Source organism: Hemiscyllium ocellatum, chromosome 46 (assembly GCF_020745735.1).
Source record: "Hemiscyllium ocellatum isolate sHemOce1 chromosome 46, sHemOce1.pat.X.cur, whole genome shotgun sequence".
NCBI classification, from domain to species: domain Eukaryota; kingdom Metazoa; phylum Chordata; class Chondrichthyes; order Orectolobiformes; family Hemiscylliidae; genus Hemiscyllium; species Hemiscyllium ocellatum.
The window spans coordinates 12,994,306-13,017,466 of NC_083446.1; the positions used below are offsets into that span (position 1 = coordinate 12,994,306).

Consider the following 23,161-nt stretch of genomic DNA (forward strand, 5'->3'; position numbering starts at 1 on the left):
AGGTCGGGATGGAAGGTGTTAGTAAAGTTGATGAACTGTTCAACCTCCTCGTGGGAGCACGAGGCAGCGCCGATACAGTCATCGATGTAGCGGAGGAAAAGGTGGGGGGTGGTGCCAGTGTAGTTGCGGAAGATGAACTGTTCCACATATCCTACGAAGAGGCAGGCATAGCTGGGGCCCATGCGGGTGCCCATGGCAACTCCTTTAGTTTGGAGGAAGTGGGAGGATTGAAAAGAGAAGTTATTCAGGGTGAGGACCAGTTCAGTCAGTCGAAGGAGGGTGTCAGTGGAAGGGTACTGGTTGGTGCAGCGGGAAAGGAAGAAGCGGAGGGCTTTGAGTCCTTCGTGATGGGGGATAGAGGTGTACAGGGACTGGATGTCCATAGTGAAAATAAGGCGTTGGGGACCGGGGAAGCGAAAATCCTGGAGGAGGTGGAGGGCGTGGGTGGTGTCCCGAACGTAGGTGGGGAGTTCTTGGACTAAAGGGGACAGGACCGTGTCGAGGTATTGGGAGATGAGTTCGGTGGGGCAGGAGCAGGCTGAGACAATGGGTCGGCCGGGGCAGGCAGGTTTGTGGATTTTGGGCAGGAGGTAGAAACGGGCGGTGCGGGGTTGTAGGACTATGAGGTTGGAGGCGGTGGATGGGAGATCCCCTGAGGTGATGAGGTCCTGGATGGTCTGGGAGATGATGGTTTGGTGGTGGGAGGTGGGGTCGTAGTCAAGGGGGCGATAAGAGGAGGCGTCCGCGAGCTGAGGTGGGAGGTGGGGTCGTGGTCAAGGCCTAACCACCTGATGAAGGAGCAGCGCTCCAAAAGCTAGTGCTTCCAAATAAACCTGTTGGACTATAACCTGGTGTTGTGTGATTTTTAACTCTATCCCACGTGCCTTCTTAACCACATTAGAGAACCTATGTTAAGGCACCAGCGGATATGCACCCTAAAGTCGCTCTGATCTTCTGTGCTTTCCAGGCTCTTGTTTGTCCTGCCTAAGTACATTCCCTCATGCCTATCTGGATTGAATTCCGCTTGTCACAGAAGTCCTCATCTCCTGCCTGGCAGTCAAGTCGCCAGTATATTGCAGTTTCATTTTCAGAACACACCAGATGGCCTCCTTCTTTAGAGACCGCAATTTCCCTTCCCACATGGTTAAAGATGCCCTCCAACGCATCTCGTCCACATCCCGCACCTCCGCCCTCAGATCCCACCCCTCCAACCATAACAAGGACAGAACGCCCCTGGTGCTCACCTTCCACCCTACAAACCTTCACATAAACCAAATCATCCACCGACATTTCCGCCACCTCCAAAAAGACCCCACCACCAGGGGTATATTTCCGTCCCCATCCCTTTCCGCCTTGCGCAAAGACCATTCCCTCCATGACTACCTGGTCAGGTCCACGCCCCCCCCTTTACAACCCACCTTCCCATCCTGGCATTTTCCCCTGCCACCGCAGGAACTGTAAAACCTGCACCCACATCTCCTCCCTCACCTCTATCCAAGGACGTGGAGGTCCTGGGCCTCCTTCACCGCCGCTCCCTCACTACCAGATGCCTGGAGGAAGAACGCCTCATCTTCCACCTCGGAACACTTCAACCCCAGGGCATCAATGTGGACTTCAACAGTTTCCTCATTTCCCTTTCCCCCACCTGACTCGAGTTCCAAACTTCCAGCTCAGCACTGTCCCTATGACTTGTCTGGACTTGTCCTACCAATCTATCTCCTTTTCCACCTATCCACTCCACCCTCTCCTCCCTGACCTATCACCTTCATCCCCTCCCCCACTCACCCATTGTACTTGCTCCCCACCACCCTCTTCTAGCTTATCTCTCCACGCTTCAGGCTCACTGCCTTTATTCCTGATAAAGGGCTTTTGCCCGAAACGTCGATCTCGCTGCTCCTTGGATGCTGCCTGAACTGCTGTGGTCTTCCAGCACCACTAATCCAGAATCTGGTTTCCAGCATCTGCAGTCATTGTTTTTACCTCATTGCAGTTTCATTTCTATCCCTTGATGAGCTGCAGGGGGCTCCTTGGAGTAGCAATGCTATCCCACCCAAATGCTTAGCTCTCACTGGAAGCCAGCATCATTCGGTCAGACAACGCTCTAGTGAGCTGAGTTTCCGCTCGCCCTTCCTCAAGCCTTATGCTTGGCCTTTTGTTATCACTTAATGTGCTGCCAGTGTCTGGGATGCTGCGCCGTTCCCAAACGGGACTCAGACTGGGCTCGAAATGCTGGCTTTGTTTTTTTTCCCTCTTCCCAAGTGCTGCCAGATCTGCTGGTGTCTTCAGCATTGACTGTTTATGTCAAATTTAGATTAGACTAGATTCCCTACAGTGTGGAGACAGACCCTTCGGCCCAACCAGTCCACACCGACCCTCCGAAGAGCAACCCACCCAGACCCATTCCCCTCTGACTAACGCACCTAACACTGTGGGCAATTTAGCACGGCCAATTCACCTGACCTGCACATCTTTGGACTGTGGGATGAAACCGGGACGAAACCCACGCCCACACGGGGAGACGTGCAAACTCCACACAGACAGTTGCCCGAGGCAGGAATTGAACCTGGGTCACTGTGAGACAGCAGTGCTAACCACTGAGCCACCATGCGGCCCAGATGGGACAAGTGGGACATGGCAGAATATTTTGTTTAAGACAAACACAGAGAATGCTGGAGAAACTCAGGAGGTCTGGAAGCATCTGTGGAGAAAAAGAGAAAGAACGGTTTGTTGTGGGAGTTTGAGAATGAACCATGCACAAAGAGGGTGCAGAGTTTGCAAAACTTATTACGAGCCAGATAGGAGTCGAACCTACAATCTTCTGATCCGTAGTCAGACGCGTTATCCATTGCGCCACTGGCCCTCACGGCAAACAGTCTACTTTTGTGTCACCTCCTCCAGAGATAGTTTTAAAAATATTTATTTTCATCATTAAACTGAAGGCAATTTATTGTGGACGCTGGAGACGTGACATTAACACAGAAAGTGCTGGAGAAACTCAGCATCAGTGGAGACTGAAGGTCTGCGAAAAGGGAATTTTTAAAAAACAATACTTTTCTCTGGAGCGGGAGAAATGTGTTCGATACGAACAGAAGTGATGAGATTCGTAATCTTGGGAAATCGAGCATCCCCTTTTTCCCGACCGCACGTCGGCTTAAACGATTCATGTGCTTCGGAGTGACTCCGAGGGAAGTTCAGGGCAGTTTGGGAGCCAGCCTGGATTGAGCGGGGATGAGGAGCGCCTTCCTCAGGAGTGATAGGGCACACAGACCGCGAGGAAGCTGTTGCTGTTAAACCATTGCCGTTTTTCACGCCTCAACCCGGCAGTGCATGTTTTCTGGTGCACTTTATTTGCTTTTGCAGTCTGCAGTGCTCACTTTTCTGCCGGGAGGGTGCACTCAGTTACAGACTGACCAACGTCAGTCAGTCTTCTGAAAAGCGGCTGCCTGCTCTCCAGTGGTTGGCTCAGTCGAGGACCTGGAATTAGAAATCTGACCGATTTAAATATCCCTGCTCAATCGTGTTGGCTTATCCATGAAGCCGTTAGGGGGATGCGTGTTTCTACACGGAATTAAAAAAATATATATAAAAGGCTAGTTGATAGAAGAACATTGCTTGAGTTTTTGGATTAACAATTCAGTGATAATACTGCTCAGCCATCTCCTGCCATCTGGGCGTGGGATGCTAAAAGACTGCTGACTCCAATAGGAGAAAATCTGGACACTTGTCAAGGAGCTAGCTCTTTTATACATATCTGTGAATGAAAGGAGTATGATACAACCCTGTGAGGAACAAAGGAAAATTATCCTTGTTGGAAGGGTGTTGGATCTTTAAGTTAATTTCAGATAAAAAGTGAGGGTTTGAACTAGAGGAAGTATATGTAAAGCATTGCTACAGCAAATTATAGTATTTGAATCTATTTTGCAACAGATTTTGTTCTTTGGAGTGTTCAGTAACAGGATAATGATGATAGTGGATGAATTTTTTTAAAAAGTTGAATTTGAAGAGATGCAAATTTCCAAAAACATATCCACTTATTTCGAATGCAAAGGGTGGTGCGTGTATGGAATGAGCTGCCAGAGGAAATGGTGGAGGTTGGTACAATTGGAGCATTTAAAAGGCATCTGAAAGGGTATATGAATAGGAAGGGTTTAGAGGGATATGAGCCAAGTGCTGGGAAATGGGATTACATTAGGTTAGGTTATCTGGGTCAGCATGGATGAGTTGGACTGAATGGTCTGTTTCCGTGCTGTACTTCTCTATGACTCTACTTCTATGCAGAGTCTCAGTTGATGTTTTCTGTTTTAAAAAATCACACAACACCAGGTTAGAGTCCAACAGGTTTATTTGGAAGCACTAGCTTTTGGAGCGACGCTCCTTCATCAACTATCTGACGAAGGAGCGGCACTCCGAAAGCTAGTGCCTCCAAATAAACCTGTTGGACTCTAACATGGTGTTGTGTGATTTTTTTAACTTTGTACACCCCAGTCCAACACCGGCACCTCCAAATCTTTTCTCCTTCTTTCTCATTCAATTCCTAAAGGAACCAAAAAGGATGTGGTGATTCCTCTCTAGAAACAAGCTCCTTCTAACACACCATCAATATGCAATCATGTACAGGTGATTATGTACAGAGTGAAGGTACAGGACCTAGATATTAGTGACACATAGGAAAAGTGAGAATTCAAAAAGTATTAAGAAAGCAACTGAGGGAGAGAAGAACAAGGTACGGTTTTATGTTTGAGAAAGAGGTGTATGGACTGACGCAGAGTCAAGTACACAAATGGAGTGAAGTAGAAGTTCAAAATGCAACTTCAGTGACGTAACACAGCGGCCACTACATGGACTCAAACATCCGGTTTGCAATAAATTTACAAAGGATGGAGCACAAAGGCCAGCTTCATTGGTGCATTAATAAGAAAGGTTTGTAGATAATTGAAAACAATCGGTGGAGAATCCATTGTTAGGATTGATGAAACAGGAGAGTTTTAAAAATTTGTTGCTATGTTGCAAGGCTTGCCTGAGTCAAATGACACAATGTAGTCATTCAGAGATTAGTTGACAATAAAACTTTAGTGGGAGTCCTACATTTTCTGATAGATTTGGAGAAGCATTTCCTGAAATTGCATTTTTTAAAGTTTCTCTCTAATCTCCCACAATGATTTCTGCAGCTCTCCTCACCTTTGAGACTTACATTACATTTAACTGATCTTATTCCCACTAAGCTTACTCGCATTTGTATGCCAGAAAGTACAATTCTGGAGCAAAAGTAGGCCATCTGGCCTCCCAAACCTGCCTTGCCATGGATCATGGCTGATCTGATTGTGGTCTCAGCTTTACTTCCTGTGTGGCCAAACTCCAAACTCCTGAAGAAGGGCTTATGCCCGAAACGTCGATTCTCCTGCTCCTCGGATGCTGCCTGGCCTGCTGTGTTTTTCCAGCACCACATTTTTCAACTCTGGTACTCCAGCCATCTGCAGTTCTGACTTTCTCCTGGCCAAACTCCACCCCTAACTTCATTTACAAGTTTGTGGAGGACACCACAATTGTAGGTTGGATCACAAACAGTGATGAGACAGAATACAGGAAAGAGATTGAGTGCTTAGTGACATGGAGTAAAGACAATTTCTCTATCAACATCAGCAAAATGAAGGGACTGCTCATTAACTTCAGGAAGTGGAGTGGAGGGCATGCCCCTGTCTGCATGAGGTGAGGTGATGTTTGAGTGCATCAAGTTCCTGAGAGTGACGATCACCAACAGTCTGTCCTGTGTAGTAGCAACAACATCTCTCCTTCCTCAGGAGGCTAAGGAAATTCAGCATGTCAATGAGGACTCTTACCAATTCGACAGTTGCATCATGGAAAGCATCCTATCTGGATGCATCATAGCTTGGTATGGCAACTGCTCTTCCCAGTCTATCATGCAAACCAGCCTTCCATCCATCAACTTCACCTATATATTACCCATGGCCTTAGGAAACCAACAAACATAAGCAAAGACCCCTCCCACCCCGGTTATACTCTCTCCCTACCCATTGGGCAGAAGATATAAAAGTTTGAATACACTTACAAACAAATTCAAGTATAGTTTCTTCCCTGTTATCAGACTTTTGAATGGATCTCTCAGGTGTTAATTCTGATCTCTGTACATCTTCTCTGTGGCTGTAACACTGTATTCTGTTCTGCTACCCTCATGCACTTCATATGGTATATTCTGCCTGTTTAGAATGTCACATGACAATCTGTCACTCAACCAATGTCTGCTCCCTATAAACCTTTGACTAATCAAAGATCTATCTAGATCTGTATTGAACATTTTAAATGACCCTGCCTTCATTACATTTTGGGAAATGGAGTTCCACACACTCATGATCTTCTGAGGGAAAAAAAAATCCTATCTCCATCTTAAATAGGACACTCCTTGGTTTTGAACTGTGTCTCCTTAGTCCTATTGTTTCTGACAAGGGGAAATATCATTTCAGCACCCACCTTGCCAGTCCCTCAACTTGTTGTGTCTCAGTAAGATCACCTCTCCCTCACTGAAATCTAAATGGATATATATTTAACCTGACCATCCTTTCCTCATAAGATAACCTCTTCATTCCAGGAGCCAGTTTTGTGAACCTACTGAGTTGTTTCGAATGCACTTATGTAGGTAAACCAAAACTGTGCATAGTGGTGCAGATCTCAACAATGCTCTACACAACTGTAACAGAGATTGCCTATCATTCCCCTGGAACTAAATTACTTCATTGCCCTCTCTATCCACTTGCTGTACCAACATGCCTTTCTGTGATACATCTATCAGGACACCCAGATCTGCCTGTACCACTGAGTTCTGTAATCTCTCTTCACTTAAATAGTAAACTGCTATTCTTTTTTTCATGACAAAGAGGATACAGGTAGACTTTCATATCTGCCATTTTTTACCGTACATTCCCAACCTATCTGAACTCCATTAATCTCTTTACAACTTACTTTCCTTTAGCGAGTAATCCATTGATCCCTTCATCTACATCATTGATATAGAAAAGGTTGAGGCCCCAGCAGTGATCCCTGCACGACTCCAACAGCTTCTTACTATTGGGATCTCCTTGTGTTCTGTTCTATCAAGGTGTTAGATAATAGGTAGCTCAGTGGTTAGCACTACTGCCTCACAGCACCAGGGTCCCAGGTTCAATTCCAGCCTTAGGTGACTGTCTGTGTGGAGTTTGCACATTCTTCCCATGTCTGCGTGGGTTTGCTCCCACAGTCCAAACAATGTGCAAGTTAGGTGAATTGCCCAGACCCATAGTGTTAGGTGCATTAGTCAGAGGGAAATGGGACTGAGTGGGTTACTCTTCCGATGGTTGGTGTGGACTGGTTGGGCTGAAGGGCCTGTTTCCACACCGTAGGGAATCTAATATCCTGTGTACAGCTGCAACATGACCTCCAAACTCCTATACTCAATGCACTGACTGATAAATAGTCACAATAGTGACAAATTGTCATTAGCTGCATCACACTTTGTGCCATATGTATTGGGCAGCACAGTGGCCAGCACTGCTGCCTCCCAGCGCTGGAAACCCGGGTTCAATTCCCACCTCAGGCGACTGTCTGTGTGGAGTTTGCACATTCTGCGTGGGTTTCCTCCAGATGCTCTGGTTTCCTCCCACAGTCCAAAAAATGTGCAGGTTAGGTGAATTGGCCATGCTAAATTGCCCGTAGAGTTAGGTGAAGGAGTAAATGTAGGGGGATGGGTTGTACTTCGGCGAGTCGGTGTGGACGTGTTGGGCCGAAGGGCCTGTTTCCACACTGTAAGTAATCTAATCTAAACATAAGAACTAGGAGTAGGCCATCTGGCCCTTTGAACCTGCTCTGCCATTCAATAAGATCATGGCTGATCTTTTTGTGGCCTCAGCTCCACTTACCCACCCTCTCACTGTAACCCTTAATTCCTCTACTGTTCAAAAAATTATCGATCTTGGCTTTAAAAACATTTGCTGAGGAAGCTTCAACCACTTCACTGGGCAGGGAATTCCACAGATGGGTGAAGAAGTTCCTCCCTAATTCAGTCTGAAATCTGCTTCCCTCTAATTTTGAGGCTATGCCCTCTCGTCCTAGTTTCACCCACCAGTGGAAACATCCTCTCTACTTTTATCTTATCTATTCCTTTCATAACTGGATATGTTTTGATAAGTTCCCACCAGCTTCTCCCCCCCACCCCCCCCTCAATTAGGGAGATCAAAACTCACTAGCACCCTATACAGCTGCAACATAACCTCTCTGCTTTTAAATTCTATCCATTTAGCAATGAAGGACAAAATTCCATTTGCCTTCTTAATTACCTGCAAACTAATCTTATGTGATTCATAGACAAGAACACCCAGGTCCCATGCTGCAATTTATTACCATTCAAGTAATAGTCCTTTTTACTGTTACAGTATTCCTACCGAAATGGATAACTTCACATTTATTAACATAATACTCCATCTGCCAGACCTTTGCCCACTCATTTAAACTATCTATGTTCCTTTGCAAAGTTTCACAGTCCTCTGTACATTTTGCTCTCCCACTCATCTTAGTGTCATCCACAAACTTTGGCACACACTACACATGGTCCCCAATTCCAAATAATCTATGTAAATTGTGAATGATTGCAGCTCCACCACTGAGTCCTGAGGCAGACCACTAGTCACTGATTGCCAACCAGAATAACATTCATTTATTCCCACACTTCGCTTCCTGTTGGTTAACCAATCCTCTATCCATGCTGATTCATTGCCTGTAACACCTTGTGTATTTATCTTATCCAACAGCCTTTTGTGTGGCACCTTGTCAAATGCCTTTTGGAAATCTAGATATACCACATTTACTGGGTCCCTGTTGTCCACAGTTTTTTGTAACATCTTCATAGAATTCCAAAATAATAGTGAAGCATGACCTTGCTTTCATGAACCCATGCTTTCTCTGTCTAGACACCTTGTTATTTCTTCCTTCATAAGACTCAAGCATTCTTCCCACTCCAGAAGTTAAGCTAACTGGTCTATAATTCCCCAACTTTTATCCAGTCTACTTTAGTCAAAACCTCCCTCATCCTATTGTAGTCTCACTTGTTTAAGCACAGGACCCTGGTATTGGATTTTATCTTTGCACTTTTTCTGTATTCTAAATTCAACCATACTCTGATCGCTCCTTCCAAGAGGATCCCGAACTATGACATCATTAATTATTCCTGTCTCATTGCACAGGACCAGATCTAGGATAGCTTGCTCCCTTGTTGGTTCCATTACATACTGTTCAAGAAAACTATTGTGGATACATCCAATTAACACCTCCTCAAGGCTACCCTGACTGATCTGTTCGACCAATCAAAATGTAGCTTAAAATCCTCCATGATATTTGCTGTACTGTTTTTACAGGCGTTAGTTATTTGTCCACCCCAATGTAATATTATTTGGTAGCCCATAAACTACAAAAATCAGTGACTGTTTTTTCTTAGAATTTCTAATTTCCCACCCAAATGGACTAAAACTTATTCTCCATAGAACCTACCATCTCTCACCACCATGATGTCATCTTTAAATAAAGACTCCCTGTCTGTCTTTCGAGCAGCTTGATACTCCTGGATATTTAACTCCAAATTGTGACCATCCTGCAACCATGACTCTGCAATGGCTACTAAATCATATTCATTTGCAATTATTTGTGCCGTTAACTCATCGACCTTGTTATAAATGCTTCAAGCAATCAGGTAAAGTGCTCTTTATGCAGTTTTTGTACTCTCTTTATGAATTCTAACATCTCCATTTATGATATCTTCTGCATTATCTTTCCATTCTACTTCTTTCATAGTCTACCATGTAGTTAAACCTCCTGCACACATGCTAACTTGCTGCTTTCCTTTTTATTTACCATGATGTGGAGGTGCCAGTTTGAACTGGGGTGGAAATAGTTAAAAATCTCACAACACCTAGTTATAGTCCAAAAGGTTTGTTTGAAAGTCAAAAAGTGGTATTGGAAAGCATAGCAAGTCAGGCAGCATCTGAGGAGCAGGAGAATTGACATCTTGGACCTAAGCACTTCATCAGGAACGTAGTTGGGAGGCTGAGAGATAGATAGGAGAGGGTGGGACTGGGGAAAAGATGTCTTGGAAGGCAGTTGGGAGATGCACGTGTGTTTATTTGGAAATACAATCTTCTGGAGCACTGGCTCCTTTATCAAGTCGCTTGTGGAACAGGATCATAGGACACACTTTATAGAGAAAGATCAAAATGTCATACAACTGGTGCAATGTATTGAACAACATTATATTGATGTTAAGTCTTTAATCACTTAGAATAGGTTTGCAGATTTCAATTTATTAATATATAAATCTCAGAACTTCTTTTGAGTCACATTCCTGAGATAACCTAAGGTTTAATAAGGAAAAAACTGACACCTCAGCTCACACATTGCATTGAAGGTCTGGGGTTAGAATCGGTCTGTATCCCAACCTTGAGTCCGACTGGCTCTACTTCCAAAGTATGAGTTGATAAAATGTCACATGGATTGAGTGCCTACAGATTGTGTGCTTTTTGAACAAAGTAAATTTATCTGCAAATACAAATTCGCCCTATTGACTTGTGTGTACGTATGCTTGAGAGAATGAGAGTGTGTGAAGACATTTGTTGTAGGACGGTCACAACTGGGAGTTAAATATCCTGGGGCAGCAGACTATTTGAAAGGACAGGGAGGTAAGGGAATTGGTGTACCTCTGATATTTAAGGATGACATCAGGGCAGTGGTGAGAAATGATATAGGTTGTTTGGAGAATAAGGTTGAATCCATTTGGGTGGAAATTAGAAATTCTAAGTCTCTGATAGGTGTAGACTAAAAGAGCATCAAATAATATCACATTGGGGTGGGCAATAAACAAACAACTAATGCCTGTTAAAATGGTATAGCAATTATTTACCACCATACTTCCTGTCACTTTCCCCTTTCCTTGCTCCCAGCTCACTAGTTTAAAGTCCTAGTGACTACCCTAATAATCCTTTTCACTAGAACAAAGGTTCCAGATCGGTTCAGGTGGAGACTATCCCATTGGTACAGATCCCTCCCATTCCAAAACAGTCCATGAAATGGAACCCCTCTTCCCCACACCACTAGTTTATTTCCCTAATTTTCTTATCCCTAAACCAATTTACACATGGCTCAGGTAGTAATCCAGAGTTTATAATCCTTGAGGACCTGTTCCTTAATTTTGTTCCTAGTGCTTGATAATCCCCAAAGAGATCCTTCTTCCTCACCTTGCCAATGCTGTTTATCCCAGTGTCAACCACAATAACTGGATCCTCGGCCTCCCACTCCAATAACCTTTCAAGTCAGTCAGAGATGTCCTGCACCCAGGCAACATATCATGAAGGACTCACAATCCTGCATGCAAAGGATACTATCTATCTCCTAATTACAGAGTCCCCTAAAACTACCGCTTGTCTTTTTGCTCTCCCCTCTTGAATGGCCTCTTGCACCAGGGTGCCATGGTCAGCTGTACCACTCCTCCCCACCCACAGCCCTTTTCCTCATCCACACAGGCACCCAGTACCTCATTCATGTTGTACAAGGTCAACAGCACAGATTCCTCCATTCCTGAACTCAGGATCCCTCCAATCTGCCTCATTTGCAGTCAACACTGTGCTGTCCCTGACCACTATTGAATTTGAAGTACTTAATCTACCAGACATGACCAACTCCTGAAACAAAGAGTCCAGGTCCTTCTCCCCCTCCCAGATGTGCCACAGTATTTGAAGCTCAGATTCCAGATCATCAATTTTGAGCCGAAGTTCCTCCAGCGACCAACTCTTGCTGCAGATGTGATCGCTGCAATTCACAATGGGACCAGCCAGTGCCCACATCATACAGCTGCGTCATACTTTTTCCTGTGAATCGAAATATATCCATTGCTTGTTGCCTTGTCAACTCTGAATATTGAACCTATACTTTCACATATCAGACAAATCAAGCTCACAACAACAGATTGAATTCCAGTGACTTTATTAACAGCACTTCAGGAATACTGACAGAGGACAGTTACCCGATTTGTAAAGGATATTATCTATCCCCCAATTACAGAGTCCCCTATAGCCTATTCAGATTTTTTAGTATTACTGTAGAGGATAGTTAATAAGTCCAGAGGACAGAACTAATTCTGGGGATAACTGATTATTACTGGAAGTATGCCTAAGCTGTAAATGATTTCATTGTCTTCCGTAGGTGCTCTTATGCCTGAGTCCAGTGTGGGACCAGACTGGACATTCACAGAACTGATAGTTCACATTGTTGTAGTTGGTTCCGAGGAACCTCTGCAGTGCTGTGTGGTTTCCTGAGCTCCCTGTTTTGTTTTTACTGTACTGTTGCCCATTGAAGGACCTCTTGGGATTCTGTAATCGGCCACAAAGGTGACATAGCCTGGTTATTTAAGTTGAATCATTTGGAGAGTAGCCTCCATGCTATAGAACCTAGCACAATAGAAAACCTCTCTGTTCAAGATTTTGTCCTGCCATCAAATTCTTATGACGGGACAGTCTTCACCTGAATCATGAGAGTCCCAGCTGATCGCATAACTAGGGTTACAGACAGGGCTTTAAACTATATGGTGGTGGGGGTTGGGTAGGCTTCAAATTAAAGGAGGTGATAAGAGCACAGGTTAGTAATGTGGCAGATGGTTAACAGACACAAAAAGGTGAGGAACAGAACAGGTGAATGTCTTTAAACACAAAGAAATTATAAAAAAAAGGGAAATCTATCAGCAGAACAAACTTAAAAGCTTTGTATCTAAATGCACAAAGCATGTGAAACAATGGCAAGACAAAAGGATACAAATTTTGTAGCAATTACTGAGACATGGTTACAAGGAGACCAGGTCTGGGAATTGAATATCTAAGGGTACTCAGCATATCGGAAAAATAGACTGAAAGGAAAAGGAGGTGGTGTCGCTTTGCTGATGAAGGAAGGGATCAGTGCTGTAATGAGAAATGATATATGCACAGGAGATCGAGATGTGGAATAAGTCTGAGCTATAAGAATATAAAAAAAAGCAGAGAAGTAGTCCTTGGGAGGAGTAATCTATAAGTCCCCAAACAGTACTGTAGTTCCGCGGTGAAATATTAGAGGATTGGAAGAAAGGTATGGCAATAATCATGGGTAATTTTAATATGCATATAGATTGAAAGAATCAAATTGGCAAGAGTAACCTGGAGGCAGAGGTCATTGGATGTATTAGAAATTGTTTCTTGGAGCAGTATATTGTGGAACCAACCAGGGATCAGCCTACTCTGGATTTGGTATTGTGCAATGAGGAGAGATTAATTGATGACATCATGGTTAAGGATTCTCTAGGGTAGACCTGGGCATTTTATGGCCAGCAGGCCATATCCAGTCCTTTGGTGGTTCCTGTCCGGCCCGCATGAGGTCAATCTTAAATTAGAACATAAACAAAAAAGTATTTACGCCATGCATGGAATACAACTGTGTTGCTTTTGTTTTGAAAAGGATGCTTTTTTTATTTGCATATGGACGCACATGCGCGTGTATGTCGTGCATGAACAGCTAAAAGTGATGCTTGCTGGCTTGCCCTCAAAATGTCAGCTCACACCAAAAAAAAGGAAGGTTGATATGGAATGCCACGTTTTTAACAAGACATGGACTGCTAGATATTTATTTACAGAAATCGGAGGTAAGGCCGTGTGTTTGGTTTGTGGTGCACAGGTCGCTGTGTTCAAGGATAATAATTTGAATCGCCACAACATGACCAAACATGCCGAGAAGTACAACAACTTGTCTGATCAAGAGCGGGCAAGGGAGTTGGATGCTTTGTGAGCTAAGCTGCATCACCAGCAAAGACTTTTCACCAAACTTCACATATCCAGACATACAGCTGTCAAGACAAGTTATGTCATATCCCACAAAATCGCCAGAAACAGTAAACTGCTTTCTGATGGAGAGTTTATTAAGGAGTGCTTGTTGGACTCTGCAGAACTAATACGCCCGGAGAAAAAGGAGGCATTTGAGAATGTACCCCTCTCCCGCTGCATTGTAACGAGAAGGATTGGGAACATCGCGAGAAATCTGGAGCTTCAGCTGCAGCACAGAGCGGTCAACTTTGACTTTTTTTTCCCCTTGGCTTTAGATGAGAGCTGCAATGTACGTGACACAGCCCAGCTACTCATCTTCATATGTGGGATAACTACAGACTTTAAAATCACAGAGGAACTGGCAGCCATGCAGTCAATGAAAGGAACAACTGGTAATGATTTGTTCACGGAGGTAAATGCATGTTTGGACACGTTGGGACTAAAATGGGACAAGCTAGCAGGTGTGACAACGGATGGTGGTCCAAATTTAATAGAAAAAAATGTTGCACTCTTAAAGAGAATGCAGGATAAAGTGACAGAAATTGACCCTGAACAGAAATTGGTATTTTTGCATTGTATTATACATCAGGAAGCATTCTGCAAGTCAGTGTTAAAAATTAACCATGTGGTTGATGCTATAACTAAAATAGTTAACTTCATCAGAGCAAGAGCTTTGAATCACAGGCAGTTTGTTGCACTTTTGGAGGAAAATGAGACTGAACATCATGACAAAGGCTACCACACAGCAGTCAGGTGGCTCAGCCTGGGCAAAATGCTGAAAAATATATGGGACCTGAAAGAAGAGATTCAAGATTTCTGTGTGAAGAAAGGGAATGGCATTCCACAGCTTTCAGATGCAGACTGGATTGCAGACCTTGGTTTTGCTGTTGATGTGACTGCACTTATGAATGAACTAAATTTGAAACTGCAGTGCAAGGTCCTTTTTGTGCATGAAATGTACAACCTGGTGAAGGCTTTTATGAGAAAGGTGCAGCTTCTCTCAAGCCAAATGGAGGACAATATTCTCACCACTTGCCAACACTGAAGGAAGCTGCACCTTCAGCTGATCACCTCCACAGATACTCATCTATGTTAGAAACACTGCATGGTGAATTTTCAAGGCGATTTCAAGACTTTAAAACAATTGAGAATGAAATGCACATAATTTTTTCCCCCATTTACATGCAATATGGAGAATATACTTAGTGATGTTCAGCTTGAACCCATTGACCTGCAGTCTGACACACATCTGGCAGAGTACTTTACGTCAGTCTCACTGTTTGATTTTTACTCTTCCCTCAAAGAGGAGAACTTTCCACACATGAGGAGGCATGCTCAGAAGATTCTAGTCCTCTTTGGATCTACCGATATATGTGAACAGACATTCTCAGTGATGAAGTTCAACAAATCCAAATACAGACCCTCTATCACTGATGAATTTGCATTTGATGATCACCTCTCAGCTGTCCTTTGCATATCCACCTCAGACATTCAATCAGATTTCAGTGCATTTGTTTAAGCCCAAAACAGACTGGATTTGTCTCACTAAACAAGTAAAATGAACTGAAAAACATGAAAAGCACTTATTGCTTTTTTTTAATAGAGTGGTTTGTTGCTTTTAATACTGAACAATAATGAAATAACTTTTCATTATTGATTTATGAGATTAACGTTAAAAATAAAATGAAATACTGAAATTATTGTTTTTACTGTTTATTTCTTCTATATTTGACTTACTCCACATTTTCATATCTTTATTGTAACAGAATATCCTTATTTATTTGATTACAAGTTTCAGTGCAAAACTATATAATTTAGTACTTTTTACAATGGGAGAAAATTAATACTGAGCAGAATTATGTTCAACTTATTGTTGGTTCGGCCATCCAATACAACTCAGGTTTCTCATGTGGCCCGTAGGAAGAATTAATTGCCCACCCCTGCTCCAGGGAGTAGTGACCATAGTGTGATTGAATTCACAGTTCAGTTGGGGATGAGAAAGTAGAGTCCCACATTGGTGTTCTGAAATTAAACAAAGAAAATTACATAGGCATGAGGACAGATTTGGCAGGAAGGCTAAAAGGTAACAGAGCAGATGAGCAGTGGCAGATGTTTAAGGAGCTACTCAATTCCTCCCAACTAAAATATAACCCAGTGAGGAAAGAAAATTCTATAGGAGGTGGTCAAGGACAATATAAAGTTTACCATATTGCAAAGGCCTGTGGCAGGCTGGAAAATTGAGAAACTTTCAAACGTAATTCTCCCTGTGTCTGTGTGGGTTTCCTCCAGGTGCTCTGGTTTCCTCCCACAGTTCAAAAATGTGCAGGTTAGGTGAATTGGCCATGCTAAATTGCCCGTAGTGTTAGGTGAAGGGGTAAATGTAGGGGAATGGATCTGGGTGGGTTGCGCTTCGGTGGGTCAGTGTGGACTTGTTGGGTCGAAAGGCCTGTTTCCACACTGTATCTGATCTAATCTAATCTAAACAAAGGGATACAAAAAAATTCATAAAAAGAGCCAAGGTAAAATATAAAAACTAGCACCAAACATTAAAAAGGATAATAAAGGCTATAGGTGTGTAAAACTGAAGAGGGTCGTTAAGTCATTCAGAATGTTGGTCCCTTGGAAGATGAAACCAGAGAGCTAATAATAGGGAGCATGGAAATGGTAGAAATGCTAAAATCAATAATTTGCCTCAGTTTTCACAGTGGACGACAATAATACCATTCCTATTGGAACAGGCAAGTCAGAGGCAATAGAATAGGTAAAATTGAAACAATCAACATCAAAAGGGGGAACGTAATCAGCAAACGATTAGAACTGAGGGCAGACAATTCCCCTTGGCCTGATGACCTATATCCTAGGGTATTAAAGGAAGTGGTGGCGGAAATAGTGGATCCATTAGTTACAATATTCCAAAACTCCCTAAACATGGGAAAAGATTCCAGTAGATTGGAAAAATGCTAACATACCGCCCTTATTCAAAAAGAGAGGGAAACAATATGTGGGAAATTACAGACCAGTTAGCTTAACATCTGTTGTTGGCAAAGTGTTAGGATCAATTATCAAGGCAGCCAAATCATGACATTTGGAAAATCAAAACGCTATTCATTGGGAGTCAGCATGGTTTTATGATGGATAAATCATGTTTGACTAATTTGCTAGACTTCTTTTGAAGATGTAGCAAGCAAAGTGGATAATGGGGATCGTATAGATGCAATATATTTGGATTTCTGGAAGGTATTTGATAAGGTGCTGCACAAAACGTTAATTCACAAGCTTAGATCATATGGGATTAGGAGTAATTTATTAGCTTGAATAGGTGACTGGCTGATGAACTGAAGACAAAGTGGGATAATTTTTTTTTCTGGACAGCAAGATTTAACAAGTGGGATGCTGTAGGGTTAGATCCTTGGACCCCAGCTATTTACAATCTAATTAACAACTAGGATACAAGCTTGGAAGGCTCTATGGCCAAATTTGCAGATGATACAAACATAGGTTGGATGGCAAATTGCAATGAAGAAATAAGAACCTTACAAATGAATGTAGATTGGTTAGGAGAGTGGGTAAAAATGTAGCAGACAGAGTTTAATGTGGATAAGTGTCTGGTGGTGCACTTTGGTAGAAAAAATGGAAATGCGATCTATTATGTAAATGGGGAGAGACTTTGGGGTGCTCCCTTGGCTTTTATAGCTAAAAGAATAGAATATAAAAAGTATGGAAGTATTGGTGCAACTATACAAGGCACTGGTGAGACCACAACCAGAGTACTATGCACAGTTTTGGTCCTCTTATTTGAGGAAGGATGTAGTTGCGTTGGGGGCATTTCAGAAGAGGTTCACTAGATTAATCCCAGAAATGAGGGCTTTGTTGTATAGAAAGAGATTGAACAGTTTCGGCTTACACGCTCTGGAATTTAGAAGAATGAGGGGAGATCAAATTGAGGTATTCAAGATGATAACAGTATGGAAAAAATAAAGATGGAACAGGCGTTTCCTCGTGGGGCTTTCTAGGACGAGAGGTTGTAGTCTTAGGATAATGGTTAGCAAATTTAAAAGGGTTGAAGAGAAACTACTTCTCTCAAAGGGCTGTAAATCTGAGGAATTTGACACCCAAAATGTATTGGATGCTGGGACAGTGAGTAAATTTAAGGAAGAGTTAAACTGATTTTTAATTGGTAATGGGTTGAAGGGAAATGGGAAGAAGACAGCTAAAAGGGCGTGAAGAGCATATCAACCATGACTGAATGGTGGAACAGACCTAATAGGCCAAATGGCCTAATTTTGCTCCTATATCTAATAAACTTTTGAATAAAAGTTCAGACATTGTCCACTCTAGGTAAAAATCAGAGCAGCACAGGTGCAAACTGAAAGCTTAACATACTGTCAGCAGCCTGCACGTCTCTCTTCAATACACTGTGCTGATTTACATTAAAACCAGGTGCTCTATTCACACATTCAAGGCGACAGAAGTATTCAGACACATGCACACACTTTGTCCAGCAGATGAGATGTAAGGCTGGGGATTTATATCGGTGATGCCTGGGAGTATTACTGTTGCGTGCCCTTGATACCAACATTAGCAGAGTCACCCTGGGAGGTATTGGGATCTGTTGGTGTGAGTAATTGAAGGGACAATCGAGAGTTCAAAAGGAAAAGGTTTAGTCCTTCATCTGTCTCACAGCAGCAAGAACAGAATCTAGCTCTGCCTCAAACATGTGAATTTGCTGGTGTTTCAGGAGGCTGGATGGCCGGCTAAATCTCTGTTTGCAAAAAGAGCAGGTGAACTGCCTCTCCCTGGCATGAACTCTGTTCTGTGTCTGCAGGTGGGATGGATCAGTGAATCCCTTCCCCCACACACAGCATTTAAACGGCCTCTCCCCACTGTGACTACGTTGGTGTCTCACAAGGTGGAAAGAACAAACAAACCACTGACCACACATGGGACAGATGTACGGCCTCTCCCCAGTGTGAATTCGCTCGTGTATCCTAAGGTAGGGCAAACGAGGAAAACGCTTCCCACACATGGCGCAGAGCAATGGCTTCTCCTCGGTATGAACACACTTGTGTGCTTCGAGCTTAGACGGCTGAGCGAATTTCTTCCCACACACAAGGCAAGTGAGCACCTTCTTCCTGTTGTGAACTTGCTTGTGTCTCACCAAATCACATGGCTGAGGAAATTTCTTTCCATACACAGGTCAGGTGAACGGCCTCTCCCCAGCGTGAATGCGTTGGTGTCTCTGCAATCTGGACAACAGAGTGAATTCCTTCCCACACACTGAGCAGGTGAACACCTTCTTTCTGTTGTGAAAACGACAGTGTTTCTGCAGGTGTTGGAAGCAAGTAAATACCCTCCCACACATGCCACAAACATACGTCCTCTCCCCAGTGTGAACACGTTTGTGAATCAAAAGGTGACACATCCGAGGGAAACTGTTTCCACACACTGAGCAGGAGAATGGCCTCTCCCCAGTGTGAACCTGCTGGTGTGCCAGCAGGACAGACAACTGACTGAATTTCTTCCCACACACTGAGCAAGAAAATGGCTTCTCTCCTGAATGAATGCGTTTGTGCATCAGAAGGTAAGTCCCACGAGTAAACCCCCTCCCACACACTGAACAAAAATGGTTTCTCCCCAGTGTGAACACGCTTGTGTGTTGAAAGGTCAGATGCCCGGTGGAATCCCTTCCCACATGCAGAGCAGCTGCATGGTCTCTTCCCAGTGTGAATCCATTTGTGTGTCAGGAAGTGGAATGGATGAGTGAATCTCTTGTCACACACAGAACAGAAAAACAATCTCTTCTTAATGTGCATGGTCTGATGGTTCAAGAGATGAATCTTTCTTTTAAATGTCTTCTCACACTTAGAACATTTAAAAGGTCTCCTGGCCGAGTGAACCAGTTGGTGATTAATGCAATGGGAGGCCTGACTGAATCTCTTCCCACAGTGGGAGCAGCTGAATGGCCTGTCCTTGGTGTGAACTTGCTGATGCTCAGCGAGATCCTCTGGCCCAGTGAAAACCTCCTGACAGTGAGAGCAGCTGAACGGTCTCTCATGATGTGAAGGAGCTGGTGCTCCCCGGGGCAGGACAATAGACTAAATCTCTTTCCACAGTGGTAGCAACTGTACGGCCTCTCATCAATGTGACTTTGGAATCTTCCCCAAAAGGAATCAAAGCTGTCCCGAGAGGCAGAGTGGTGAAGATGACTCTCAATGTGATCAACTTGGTGTGCCTGCAGGTTGGATGAACAACTAAAGCTCTTCCCACACACTGAGCAGGTGAACAGTCTCTTGCTGTTGCGTCAACATGTTTTCCAGCGGGGTCAACCTCTTCCAATAGCAGGAGCGGCCTCTCACCAGTTTCCACCTGAAACAGTGAACTAACTCCCTTCAGATTTGCAAATCTTCAGGGCCCAGTGGATTGAGAGATGAGGTTTGGTTTGATTTTCTTGACATCAAATCTTCCTCTTCCAATAGCCTGAAAATTGAGTTTACAAAGAGTTATCTCAGATATACAAGGAACAAACTGGCCACCTGGTCTACCTTTCAGTGTATCTTTCTAATTTCCTTTCTTACGTGTTCCATTTACATTTCTTCGAATGCCTGGAATCTCAACTGCTTCGTGTAGTAGTAAGTTACATATTTGACAAACTAAGGAAAGAAATACCTGCAGTTCCCTGTGAAGTTGATAAATTGCTTTCAGGGCCTTCTGTTGATTCACCAACAAGTAGAAACATTCCAACGAGGCCATTCTGATGGCTTTTCCCTAGTGTGAATCTGTTTGTATATCAGGACATGGAATGGACACATGAATCTGTTCTCTCACACAGCAGGAAAGCAAGCTTTCCTTGGTGTGCATGGACTGGTAGAATCATCTGTTGAACATTCTTTTGAAGGTCTTCTCAGAACATTTAAAAAGGTCTCTTAGCCGAGTGGATCTCTTGGATCATTGGGATCTCTTTTGGGACAGAGGTGGTCTGTAAAAGAGCGACACATTGCACCTGAACTGGAGGGGGAACCAATACCCTGGGGGACAATTTAGCTGGAGCCACTCAGGAAGATTTAAACTGGTCAGGCGGGTGACCGTCCACCAAGGCAGACTTTGGGATACGCAACAACGCAGAGTGGCCGAGCAGAGGCTGATAGCCAAGTTCGATACTCATGAGGATGGCCTCAACCTGGATGTGGGGTTCATGTCACATTACAGGCGACTCCAGCACATTACACACACACACACTTACATACTCACACACTCACGAAGACCCTCTCTCATACACACACTCTCTCAGTGACACGTACCCCGTCCACACACACCCACGTGCACACCCTCTCACAGGCTTATAGTGTCACATGCATGCCCACACTCAAGCACATGCAGTCTCACACACAAATGCACACTCATTCTCTCCCTCACATGCATGCATACATACATATAAGTCTATGGGATGAATTTGCATTTGCAGATACATTCTGTTTTGCTCACAAAGCACATGATCTGCAGGCTATCAATCAATGTGACATTTTATAAATTCCTACTTGGGAAACAGAATTGGTCTGACTCAAGGTTGAAATACAGACAGACTCTAACCTCACACTTTTAACGCACTGTCTGAACTAAGTTGTCACTTTTTAAAAATAAAACCTTAAGTTATTTCAGAAATGTGACTTGAAGTAGTTCTGGATTTACGTATTAATTAATTGGTATCTGCAACCCATTCTAAAGGATGAAAGACTTAACAGCAATCTAGGTTTGTTTCAATCTATCATATTATGTTGCATTATACTACAATCTTGTGCTATAAATACTGTGTTGTGATCCTGCCCCACTAGCTACCTGATAAAGGAACAATACTCCGAAAGCTAGTACTTTCAAATAAACCTGTTGGACTATAACCTGGTGTTGTGTGATTTTTTTTAACTGAGAAAAGTGATAGAGCAAAGCGTTCAGAGGATACTGAAAGTCTGCAGAGGGACACAGATCGGTTAAGTGAGTGGGCAAGGGTCTGACAAATGGAGTACAATGTTGATAAATGTAAGGTCATCCATTTTAGTAGAAGTAACAGTAGAAGAATAACAGTAGAAGACAGAGAGTGTTGGTAGAAGGTTGCTTTTCAGACTGGAGGCCTGTGACCAGCTGTGCACCACAGGTGCTGGGTCCAGTGTTATTCACCATTTATATAAATGATTTGGATGAGAATTGCTTAGTAAATTTGCACATGACACCAAGATTGCTGGTACAGTAAACAGTGAAAGTGGTTATTTGGGAATAGAGCGAGATCTTGATTAACTTGGCCAGTCAGCTGAGGAATGGCAGATGGGCGTTTAATTTAAATAAATGAGTTGCATTTTGGTAGGTCAAACCATGGCACTATTTCCACAGTCAAAGGTAAGGCTCTGGGAGTGCTGTAGAATAAAAAAATCTAGGGGTACAGGCTCATAGCTCTTGGAAGTGAATCATAGGTAGACAGGGTGCTGGAGAAAGTTTTCGGCATGCTTGCTTTCATCAGTCAGAGCACTGTGTATAGGAGTTAGGATATATTGTTGCAGTTGTGCAAGACATTGGTGAGGCACATTTGGTGTACTGTATGCAGTTCCGGTTGCCCTATTATTAAAATAGAAAGAGTGCAGAAAAGATTTACTAGGATGTTACCTGGACTGGAAGGTTTAAATTATAAGGTGGGTTGGATCGGCTGGAACGTTGCTTTCCTAGAGCATAGGAGATCAAAAGGTGACCTTATAGAGGCCTGTAAAACCATAGGGGCACAGATAAGGTTGATACCTAACAGCTTTTCCCTATGATAGAGGAGTCTAAAATTAGACAGTTTACATTGGATACACAAAAGAGTTCAGAGGGGCAATTTTTTCACACAGAGGGTGGTGAGTGTCTGGAACAGGCTGCCAGAGGTAGCAGCGGAGGCAAATACAATGTTAGTCATTTAAGAAACATTTAGATGGGTACATCGTTGGATTAGGTATGGAAGCATATGGACCAAATGCTGCTAACTTAATTATGAAATCTAGGTGGCATGGACAGGTTGGGCTGAAGGGGTTGTTCCATGCTGAAAACCTCTCTGACTCTTCAGAGTGAACCAGTCAGTGGCAATTGCATTGGAGGATTGAGAGAATCTCTTCCCATGCTGGGAGCCATTCACAACCATGCTGGGAGCTATTCTCAAAGGAATAAAGCTAGAGTGGGTGGCCCCTACTTTAATGCCAGAAGTGTGGGAGGCAAGACAATTGGGTTAAGGACATGGATTGACATATGGAACTGGAATACTGTTGCCATTACAG

General features: G+C 43.4%; 1 non-coding gene across 1 annotated transcript; it reads right to left on the reverse strand.

Moving 5' to 3' along the window:
* Nucleotides 1–2,787: 2,787 nt before the first annotated feature.
* trnar-acg (transfer RNA arginine (anticodon ACG)) lies at nucleotides 2,788–2,860 on the reverse strand. The gene has a single exon. It is a non-coding gene; the product is annotated as a tRNA-Arg (tRNA).
* Nucleotides 2,861–23,161: the final 20,301 nt, after the last annotated feature.